The sequence below is a fragment of the Carassius auratus genome, chromosome 3 (assembly GCF_003368295.1).
Source record: "Carassius auratus strain Wakin chromosome 3, ASM336829v1, whole genome shotgun sequence".
In the NCBI taxonomy this organism is placed as follows: Eukaryota; Metazoa; Chordata; class Actinopteri; order Cypriniformes; family Cyprinidae; genus Carassius; species Carassius auratus.
Genome location: NC_039245.1, coordinates 24,317,683 through 24,329,354, shown reverse-complemented (window position 1 = coordinate 24,329,354; position 11,672 = coordinate 24,317,683).

The window sequence follows — 11,672 nt, the reverse complement described above, 5'->3', positions numbered from 1 at the left end:
TAAATAATGCAGGTTATTTAGTTTTCATGATGACAAAATAAAATACCATGAAAAATTTGTATTTAACAAAAATACCACCTCTAAAATAATGTTCTAGTCAGCAAAGCAGCAGATCGCAGGTGGTCTTCTGAGCCATAATGGCAGATCTGCAAAAAATAAAATAAAAAATAAAAATAAAACCCTTTCACGTCATTGATGGCCATTTTAAATGGTTTTAAAATAAGTGCTTGGGTAACTTCTCAGGCAACATTTAAAATTAAAATTACCTTTTGGAAGTAGCTTAAAAACTACTCCTTTCATTTATTCCACCTCATTATGCAACAATGCTGCCCAATATAAAACATCTGGAAAGACCTAATTTACAAATAACAATGCTTTTGTAAGAAACTAAATAATACACCGTGGTTTCATTGTATGTATTTCACAAACTGACTCATTTAATGTTTCATTTCAAGCAACTGAAAAGCTGCTCAGAACTTAAGGATGCATGGAAATGAGTAAGAGGAAACAATTATTTTACAATTATACAATTATAATTTATTCTTATTTGTTATATTTTATATATTCACAGATCCCAATGAAAGAGCAATCGAGATATCACCTGCTGGACCACAGACACACAGTGCTGGAGTGTAGACATTAGCTGTAAAGAGAGGAAAATTTATATGATGAGAATGGGAGGGTGGTCAGGGAATGAGTGAACGAGGAGGGGGCTTGAAAAAGAGAAGGGGGGTTTAGATAGCACGGGTTGGGAGAAAGAGAATGTTTGGATAGAAGAGGGGAAAGTCATGCTAATTTATACTCTCCTAATTGGAACCAGGTCAGGTCCTGCACCTGAGATGCATTCCTCAAACCTGCATTACGGGAGAGTCTACATGTGTGTTTGAGATGGTGTGCATCTCTGTGTTTGCTTAAGTCAGAGGTCAGTTTTTTTAACAAAGAGCAAAAGGTCAGCATCAATGGTGTCTTTGTGATCTAGCATCTCACAGCGGTCGGAGTGTGTCGAGAATTGTTCCACCGTGACAGTCGCACAAGCTACTCAGAGCCAGACCACCCTGGATTTGCTCATGAAATTTCTCCAATCAGTTTGGAAAATCTGGAGCGCACAGTCACTATTATAATCTAACGACCGGGCCTTTATAGTGGCAGATGGACATCATCATGCTGAAATTCTCATTCAAACATGGATGCTTAAGTCATAAAGCAGATTGCCAGATGTTAAGCATATATCACAGTACCAGTCCAGCTGGTATGAAATTAAGTATCAACTTTGCTTTCTTCTGCCATCCTGATGCTGAAAAAAAGCACCTGATAGCAATTTGAACCATTGTACGGATGATAATCTATGCAGTGGTGATGATGTGGCTGGACATCTGCCGAGGAGGCTTCGAGTTGTGTTTCAAGTCATTATTCAGTCTGGTCTCACACAGCAACCTATCAATAACCTGAGCTGTGAATGGATGGCCTGGCAGCATGTACACGCTCATTGAATACACTCGTATAAATCCATGGAGAATAAAAGTTAGATAAATAGATATGTGGAAGAAAATCCAAATTCTATTAACATAAAAAACATGAGCCGGGTTAAAAGACAGCGGCTGCAGTCAGACATATGGAGAGCATATTGGTCACACAATGCAACATCCCCTCCTTTTCTGCTTTTTTCACCTCTCTCTGGAAAGGGAGGAATTGTAACAGAGATTCAGATGTGGCAGAGAGTGTTTTGTTTCCCTCTGGGAAAGACTGCATCACTCAGGAAGTTCAGGACAGGGCTTTTTTTTCATGCTCTTTTGAAGCTATCTTTTCCAGTTTCATTGGCCATGACAGACAGCTCGATAGTTTGCACACATTAATGACTTTGAGTCACTGGAGAGTGAAGGAGCGTCGTGCTCGGTTCATTAGTGGTTGCTGCACAGACCCAAACTCTCCAAGTTTTTTTGTCTCGTGTCTATTCCGAACGCCTGAATCAAAGTGCATCAAAGAGGCCGCATGGCCTTTCATGGCACACATTCACAAACACGCTAGTTTTGTCCCGTTTCAGCAAAATCACAGGGCATTGTGATAACAGCTTAAATAAAAACAGACTATATCCTTAAGACTGTGAAGTCCAGATACATGAGATCGAAAGGCCTCGTCTGGATGCAAATGTGAGGCACGTCCTGATTTTGCTGAGTTAGATGTGTTTAGTTGACCCTGGAACAACATTTTACTACAAAAATGTATTCTTGAACAAATCCCTACACCTAAACCTAACCTTAACCATGAGTAATCCCTAAAATCAGAGGAAATGATAGATTAATGACACTGATGTACAAGCACCAAACAGTGATTTTAAGCATAAACTTCACAAAATCTATAAACTGGTTCTTCAAATCTGATTGGTTAATCACAATGTTGTTCCAGGGGCAACAAAGATATTTTCCCAGGAACATGTCTCACTTGGTAAAATCAGGTTCTGCCAAATGGCACAAATGTGAGTATAAAAATTCTTAAAAATAACAGACATATAAAAAAAAAATGAAAAAAAAAATATTTGCAAAAAAGATTCATTAAATACATTTTGTAAAATCAAGTAAATAAATTTTATGACACAAAATGACATAGGATTAAAGTCAGTAAGAAATGGTTTTCACAATGCATTCATAACCTGTTAGAAACAGTAATATTCTGTTTCACCTGGTAATTTTAGAGACAAACATAATATACAACAAGAAAAAAAAACACTGTAGGACTTTAAGTGGACTAAATGATTGGAGTCACTGGAAGGTCGAGTTATGACATTCTGTTTAATAATTATGAGGTTAAAAATTGTGAATCATTCACAATAAGATCATGAATTTTCATTTCATTTTGACTTAAAGAAGTCTCTCTCTATTCTCTTTTTTTAAGCTGGGTTAAAGCTTTCTTTCATAAATAGTGAACAGTATTGAGGAATTTTCCCAGGGCATTATTTCCTGCCCCCATAGACAAATCGCAGCCATTTCTGTTTTCTATTTTTCCCTCACTCTCAGTCTTCTGCTTAATGCATGCTTTCAAAAGGACCACAGTGAAAATCAGAGGTCTGGCCCTTGGTCCCAAAACACTGCCTTTCATTTGAGATTTTGGATGAAAGACGTAATTTTCTCTTTCTGCCTCCCTCTCATCATTCTCTGTCTTCCTTTTATTGAATGATGAGAAACTTCGGGTTGGGGTTCTTATGTGATTAGTTCACGCAAAAATGAAAACTCATTATTTACTCACCCTCATGTCTCTCAAAGCACGCACGCTGTCATTTTCCCTCTGTGGAACACAAAAGGATAAGGTTGAGGAATATGTACACAGCTATTTTGCATTCAGCAATATCTGTGAAGCATTTTATAGGTGAACTGCTCCTTTAAATGAGACCAAAACTGGATTCAGCAGCATTTCTCCCTGCCTTGACACCAGACGATTGCTGTTTCACAGTCCTCTTCATCCCAAGGTCTCGCGTGTGCATGTTTTGCATTTAAAATAACACAACTTGATAGTACTTCTGAACACAAGCTCTAAAGTTTCTAACAGCCGGAGCATCAAAGAAAATGTGTTTCAAAGGCTTTATGTTTCTTGTCACTTCAAACACAATTTTTTTGTTTTTTTTTTAGGTTTTGTCCTTTTGCTAAGTGTTGATCATACATATCTATCAGAAAACAAAGACAGCCCTGTATCATGTAATTGTTCTATTAGCATTTCAGTCTCTTTGATTTGTCAGACTGATATTAGGTTGACGGTCTCAAAACAGATCCCACTCTCCCATTACACAAGTGTGCGGTCAGGCCAGGATTAAGCCCCTGATCCGCTATATTGGACAGGAGCGATCCTGGTCAGATCTGCATTGTATTAATTCATCCTTGAAGCAGTTTCCAGCTCTCTGGCTGTGTCTGGTAATGGGAGGAACAGTATGCTTGCTTTGGCTTGACCCTGAGCCGCGATCAGACCGCAGAGTGGAGTCCATTACAAAGAGCAGCAATCTCTCTATGGTATGTTCAAACACATCCCGCAGGCCTGCACTTCAATCGTTATCCGTACCCGCTCTCCGGCAGGAACATGTCAGTTTGTGAGGAAAGCACAATTAATCAATTAAAGGCCTGTGCGGAGTGCAGCAAGGCCCCCGTCTCGCTGTGATTTGAGGAAAGGATTATTAATACTCATACTTGAGGCACTTTAAGATCACTCAAGGCTGCATCCAGGATAAATTATTTCAGTGATTCTTCATTCACTGAAGTGATTTGGTAAATTGGCTAAATGTGTACCTTGAATACAGAGTACTGTACATCGCTTTGAAGAAAAGTTGCATACATGTTTCTCATATAAATGTACAGAATAATTAACAGAAGTACAGAATAATTAACTAATTCAGTTTTTGTTTATCTACAATATCTTAAATTAAATAAATACTTTTAGTAAGCAAGACAGTGATAACGTTACAAAGATTTCTGTCGAGATAGTTCTTTTGAACTTTCTATTTATCAAATTTATCAAAAATTAATGTTTTTTAACTAAAATATTTTGTTTCAATATTATAAGAATATCTATATAAAATTGTATGAGCACATCTCATAGACTGATTTTATTTCTGTTTATTGTAGTACTTGTGTAGTGAAACAAAACATTTCCAGCTGAATGTTGACACTGCAAAGAAAAGCTTTAAAAGTAAAGTGCTATTGAGAGCACATACCTCATGGCTAGGCTTCAGCTGTGTTCACAGATGTAATAACACCACCATTTTATGCACTGAAATGTTGTCAGTTCCTAAACATTAAAGTGCAGGTCATATGGTATTTTAAAGTGTCCTAATGTTGTGTTTGGGTCCCCTACAACAGGTTTAAATGCATCTAAAGTCAGAAAACATTGTAATTTTCTCAGAATATAGATTTAATATTAGAATAATTTTTCAATGTTTTCGAAACGATTCGTTCGAAGTAGTTCTGAGCTTAAAGGGGTCCTATTGTGCTTTTTCACCTTTTCAACTTTAGTTAGTCTGTAATGTTGCTGTTTGAGCATAAAAAAGATCTGCAAAATTACAAAGCTCAAAGTCCACTTCAAAAGGAGATATTTTATTGAAAAGAAATAACTCGAACGACTCGTTTGGGCAACAACACATTTTTTAGAGATTTGTGACATCACAAATACCGACGAATGGGACAAGACTTGTTTGAGCTGCACTAGAGAAGGCACCGAGTGTTTTCACATGTCGGAGACACGCTAGCTTTCCCAAGGCAGAAGAATTTAGAGTTGTTACAATCATCCGGGTTTAAATCACGCTGAAATTGATTTGATTTTGACGCAATATTTAAACTGAAGCTCACAGCAAGGCGGCTATGGGAAGTGCATGACATTTCCCAACCAGGCACTAAGTGGAGCCAATCACCCAGCTAACCAATCACAGCACACACCGGCCCAGCACACACTTTTTAACCACTGATTCTTCACATCATCGCCTTTTGGCAATGAAAACAAAACAAACTTGCTTTCACAGCAAAGGAACCAGTGTCCTCTAGACATAATGCAAACACACCAACTGTGAAGTGTTTGTGGGAAGGTCAGAGTGTTTGTATTTCGTGGCAGGTGGGATTATGCAAATGTCTTACCTTGTGACGTATATAGGTAACAGGCAGAAGATTCATTAATATGACGAGTTCAGAGTCGACTCTTTCTTTTGAGAGACAATATCTTTATTTATCATGCACTTTTTTTGATTAACAACTTTGCAGAATGTTTACACTGAAGGATAGCTACGTTACAAACTGCAAAAGATATTTTTTCGAAAACCCATATGACCTGCTCTTTAACAGTTTGATTGTGCGCATATAAAAGATTAAGCACTCAACGTGCTATTATGAAAGCAAACTTTTGTTGGTCCATTTTTATTTTGTCATTTGGCCAGGGCTATTATCAAAGCTTTATAGGTTGCCTAAAAGCCACACACACTGTTACACACTCATTCTAACAATCACAGCCACACACACACACACACATACACTCGCTCACGCTATGGGGAGGAACATGAAAATAGCACTAATAGGAAAAAGATGAGGGAACTTCATTCGGGTGGAGTGCTCCCTCTGTGCGCTGGAGATAATGTGTTTCAGAAGATTCACGCTGTTTACAGTCAATCAGCAGTTGTGTGCTGTGGCTAAGCATCGTGTAGTTCATCTCCAGCATCTCTTTGATTTACAGTAAGTTATATTGGATCACGTTTTAGGGCTGATTTCATACATATGGTAGCAGAACCATATACTATTATACAAGTTTTAAAATCTCTCAAATTAATTTGTATTTATTAGGCATCATAATCTATTAAAAGAACATGATTGAATTAATATGATAAAAATTTTGTGGACAACATTTTTGTTTCAAAATTGTATAAACTTCTGTCTCTTCTGTAAATTATATAACACCCACTAGCATCACTATAAAAGCTTTATGTAACTTTATTTCAATTTATTAGAATTTTGCTTTACATATAGATTTGTTTTCAATTTATTCGATTAATTAGAATTTTTTGAAAATACAGTATAGTTACATATTACCATTTTATTTTGCTTGATAAAAAAGCATTTTATAAAAAAACAAAAAACAAATAAATGTTTGATCATATTTGAAGGCACATGAAGGCATCTTTATATGGATTTATATTTTTCTAATATTGCGCTAAGTGACCCTTCACAAAGACTTATCCTGCATCCAATGTTCACTCTATCCATCCTAAATAGTATGTGAGATTATAATTAGTGTGTCACAATGGATAATATTTTGAAAAGAGTATGCCAAAAGCCCCTGGATAGTATACTAGTTTTTGAAGTGTGGATCCATGCACTCTAATGGCTAATATTACCCACAATCCATTGCGCTTTAGCGAATGATTTGGTTGAGAACTATAAAAACGAATAAAAAAACTACAAATATGGTGGGTGCGAATGAAAGTTAAGTAAAAAGAGATCTCTGCATGAAGACCCGCAGCTCGCAGATCAACATGCAACTTCTTTTCTCTCTGATATGGTAGGAAGTTAAATTAGATGATTGACAGGCAAGATGATTGACAGGCCAGTTTACAGTGACAGGGTGCATGTAAATATGCGACTGTAAGACTTTAAAGTATATCCCAAAGCATGCCGATTCTTTACCACATGCTCAAAAGTGTGTACTTTTTCTTCACTAAAAAAGTACATACTTTAAAGGAATACTCCACCCCAGAATAAAAATATTGTCATTAATTACTTACCCCCATGTCGTTCCAAACCCGGAAAAGCTTTGTTTGTCTTCGGAACACAATTTTGGATGAAAACCTGGAGGCTTGTTACTGTCCCATAGTCTGCCAAGTAAGTTACACTGTCAAGGTCCAGAAAAGTAAGCATTTTTTTATGGCAAGTTTCTGTGTTATGATTGAACTTTATTGTCATTATGCAGAGTACAAGTACAGAGCTAATGAAATGCAGTTAGAATCTAACCAGAAATGCAAGAATATAGTGTTTTATATAGGCTACATATAAGTCCAGAGTAAGTGAAGGTATGATTTACAGAATGTACAGTGGAGTTGATATATACAGTATTAAACAGAGTATGTACAGAATATAAAAAATTCAATGTAGGGATTATATGTACATTATGAACAGCAGCAACTGAAACCGTATTCCCGGGAGAGTACCTAGACACGTGCATTTAAATGCTGACAACTAAACACCAACAGTTCAAGCTAATGTTAGCTAGCTAGCAATAAAGACATAAAGACATCATAATAGTATTTTTGATAATCAACACATTTTTAAAGCACTTATAAATATTTGAAAGCTTTTATTCTTTATTTCTCAACTCTACAGTTGTGCATTAATATTTACTTTAAAGATTCATTGTTGATTCATTAAGATTAAAAATGTGTCAAAAATGTCTCCAGGTGGAAAACAAAGACTTTTAAGATATAAATGACATGAAACTACCATTTTAACCAGTAGATGGCAGCAGAGGATCACTCATTAGCTCAGTTGCCATTTCAACTCCCTAGCTTAATCAAAGTCTTGGTTTTGAATATATTATACAATTATAACTGTACTGAAGTATAAAGTACAGCAAGTGCAGGAAGTCAAAAAAAAGTCATTTAAAAAATAAATAAGTCAACAGCCTATGGTTATTTATTACATTTATTACATTTTCGTCGTCGGAAGTTATTGTGACAAATGCTTAAAGTGGCAAAACGGTATTTCCTAATTAACACTGTAATCTTATTATTTTGCATTTATAATTACAAAAATAAATGGCTAGAGATCCTACATTTGTAATCGAATCCACAGTCCTTTGATTGCACTTTAGCATGTGTTCACGGCTTTTGGCTTCTTGATTTTGAAAAGCGTGCACGAGCTAACAGCTAAAAGATGACGTGTGCATTGTGGGAAAAGAGTGCGTGTCCCTCCTTGGTTTCTTTCTCTTCAGCTTTGACTTTCTCAGGCTTGAGGCCACAGGCCGCGATGAGAGCGATGTCAAGGAGTTTGCCGTTTGCTTCTGCTCCTCACCGAGTGGACCACAAGGCTCTTATAACAACATCCCGCTGAGGGCCGCGGCGGCATAACTCATCCTTACCGTTTTAAAGATGGGTGACTCCGCAAGGCTCTGTGCTACACATACTGGCACCAATCATTACAATGTCAGTTCTCAAGGGCATCGGCTCCTTTGAGACCTAACTATATCACCATGAAAAGAACATTCAGTGTTTTTATTGTGGGGAGAACAAACTCGGGTGTTTACATTATTTTCCTCCATATATATATTTATTTTGTTTTTAATCCACCGTCCCTTCCTTTTCATTCTTTCCATTGCTTTCTTTTACACATTTCTACCTCATTTTCTCAACCCTCTCTCTCCCTGTCCTCTTCTAGATGCATGACCAATAAGACAGAATAATATTTGGACAGGTGTTCTTTTTTAAACACGTCATCCTCAAGTCCAAGTGTGCAGGGGACCGCGCTACATCATTCCTGCATCGTTTTTCTAAGACGAATCAGTGGTTAAAATATACAGTACTGGCTGAGTCATACACAGCCTGCTAAATATTGTAATCTATAGAGCACTACACCCGTAATCCCGGACAATAAAAATCTGTGTAGCACCAATTTCCCTTTATTTTTTAAATGTTCTTTTTTCCTGTTTTGAACAAATGCATGAAGCCACATCTGGAAGACAGATGTACGTCCCCACAGCAAGCTCTCTCTCTCTCTGTGCATAGAAACTTGAGAGCAGGCTTGTGTCTATCACTCTCTCCCTGGGCGGACCACCCACATGAGGAAACGCCTTGCTGTACTAAAGGCAGAAATATAGGGATGGGTTGTTTTTTTGATGGATGGGTTTAGCAGACTATCACTTATGTCAATGTCAAAACCATAAACCTGCTCTCGCAAAAGAGGCAGAGAGACGTCTTTCTGCAGTGTTTTCACAATATTCTTGTCTGTGGCTCCTAAAGCTGTTAAAAGACAAAGCTAATGTGCCGAATGAATTTATCATAATTTATCATTTATCTCTCTGTCCCATACAAATCATACACAGAAATCTGACATGTGGCAGACAATACATGTAGAGTAAATACATGGATATATGATATAGCGGCCCAAAACAGTTTGGGACACTTAGCAGCACTTGTGTATTGTGTATGAAAATCTTTGTATTATATAAAAAAAGCATGCATTTTTTTAGGAAAGATAGCACAAGCACACTTTCAAGCAAAACATTGCATATAACCCACTTTGTGAAGTTATAAATGCTAAAATAACAGTACACGATATACATCTGGACACTTTCTGGTTATTAAACACTAATGGATATATTCATAAATAATGTGATGAGCTACACATTTAAACTTGATGAAATCTTACTTAAATCCACTAAAAATCACAACATTCAGCAACAATTGTATAAAAGTGTGAATTTAAATTGTACAAATGCTTTGTGCGACTGAATTTTATATATGATTTGATCTCAAAATTTTTATATGTGCAACTAGCATTTATTTAATGTACATATATTACAATACAGTATAACATGATACATATAGATAGATAGATGTTTTCAAGTATTATGAAAATATTATGAAAATACTGGTATTTAATATATTTTCATATGCCTGCTTATATGTGAAAGGGATTTCATATTTGTTTCCTTTTTTCTATTATTTCTTTACTCCATCCAAATGACTGAAACAAGTGATTGCATGTGTGCATGAATAAAACATGGAAATTAATCACACCATCACTGATTGTTTTCATTATGTCACTGTATTTTCATGGCAAAACTGCACATGAAAGTCACTTACATGAGGAGCGGTATTAAATTTATCTTCATGCGATCAGTCTGAAAATGTATAGCATGCATTTGTTAAACAGTTGTGCGGCTGTTTAGTGCAATAATGATGTAATAAAATAATTTTTAAGCACCAAGATCGGGAGATGTTTATGGCTTGTAAACAAATCCTGAGTTTATAATGCGCTTAGAGTTCAATGCTCACTTCAGAGAAAGCACTTCAGGCTTAGTAGTGAGACTGTGATTTTGACTTGTGCATGGTGAAATAAAGCTATTCGGTGACAGTGTTAAGTTTGTGATCTTCACTCCATTGCTCTACAGTGCTTATGAATAGTTGCTTTTTAAACTCAAAACACATAATCATATAACATTAAATTTAATTTATGCATTAAGCAGACGCTTTTATCCAAAGTGACTTACAGTGCATTCAGGCTAAACATTTTTACCTAACATCTAGTGTTTAAGGCAAGAAAGCTTAAGTACAAAACTAATCGCTGCACAGAAAAACTCAAAAAATGAATCTCTTCTTAATCCTTCTCTTCCACTCACCATTAGATATTGACTTTGTAAAAAATGTTCTTTATGCACTTGAATTTTTGGTAACACTACATTATATTTTTCATGAATAACATTAACAAACATCTATAGATAGATAGATAGATAGATAGATAGATAGATGTAAATTAGATGTAGAAAATCTAAATTCTACATATAATTTAAACAGATATAAATAGAATGCCCTTATTCCCTTCAAATCATCCTCTCCTTCTCTCCTGCTTCTCATGATCTCCTCCTCCTTCTCTTTCACTCTCCTCTCTGTCTCCTGCAACAGAGCGCAGGTGTAGAATTGGGTCCCAGTTTCTTTCACCATCTCCTCTACTTTTCTGAACAGCTCCTCCACATTGGATCCCGGTTGCAGCGGTTGATGTCGGTCCCCGCACTTCTACACGAGCTCTCAAAGTCGGGCCGTCCTGTATTGAGATACTCGTCCAGAGAAACATCCTCAGGCAGGCGGTCCATGCGAGTGAAGAACACCATTGCGTGTTTACTGACAGATTCAGGGCCAAATACCTTCTCGATGGTCTCCAAAATCTGGAGCTCTAGTTGCTGGGCCGGTGACCAGAGACACAGAGCAAGAAAGCTTTTTTTTTAATGTTTAATATATTTGGTACAACTTATATGCATATTTAGTTAACATTAATGCATTAACTAACATTACCCAGCAATAAGCAATAGATCTGTAATCTGTATCTATTCATCTTTGTTCATGTATGTAATTAAAACTGTTCGGTGTTAGATCATGTTAGGTGAGGAATATCCAATCATTTTTCACAAACACAACTTTTGATTTTAATAATGTATTAGTGAATGTT